Genomic DNA, 602 nt, shown 5'->3' with positions numbered 1-602 from the left:
AATATGTGCGTGTGTCCGTCCGTGTCCGTGTCTGTCTGTATGTGTGTGTGAATGTACGTGTGACTGTGCATGTGTGTGTGCGCGTGTGCATGTGTGTGTGTGTATGTGTTTGCGTGTGTGCGTGCATGTGTCTGGGTCTGTGCGTGTGTGTGTGAGAGAGAGAGTGCATGTGTATGTGTGTGTGTGCATGTGTGAGTATGTCTGTGTGTGTGCATGTGTGAGTGTGTGCATGTGTCTGTGTCCGTGTGTCGGTGTGTGTGTGTGAAGGTGTGTGTGTGTGTGTGAATGGGTGTGTATGAACATTTGTGTGTGTGTCTGTGTCTGTCTGTATGTGTGTGTGAACATGTGTGTGTATGTGTGTGTCTGTGTCAGTGTGAGCATGTGTGTGTGAATGTGTGTGTGTGTCTCTGTGCGTGTGTGTGTCTGTGTGAGTATGTGTGAATGTGTGTGTGTGTGCACATGTGTATGTGTGTGTGTGTGCGCGTGTGTGTTTGTGTCTGTGCCTGTGTATGCATGTGTGTGTGTGTCTGTCTGTGTGTGTGAGACTGTGTCTGTACGTGCGTATGACTCTGTGTGTGCGTTTGCATGTGGGAATGTGTGTG

The sequence above is a fragment of the Stegostoma tigrinum genome, chromosome 26 (assembly GCF_030684315.1).
Source record: "Stegostoma tigrinum isolate sSteTig4 chromosome 26, sSteTig4.hap1, whole genome shotgun sequence".
NCBI classification, from domain to species: domain Eukaryota; kingdom Metazoa; phylum Chordata; class Chondrichthyes; order Orectolobiformes; family Stegostomatidae; genus Stegostoma; species Stegostoma tigrinum.
This window is presented reverse-complemented; position numbering follows the sequence as displayed.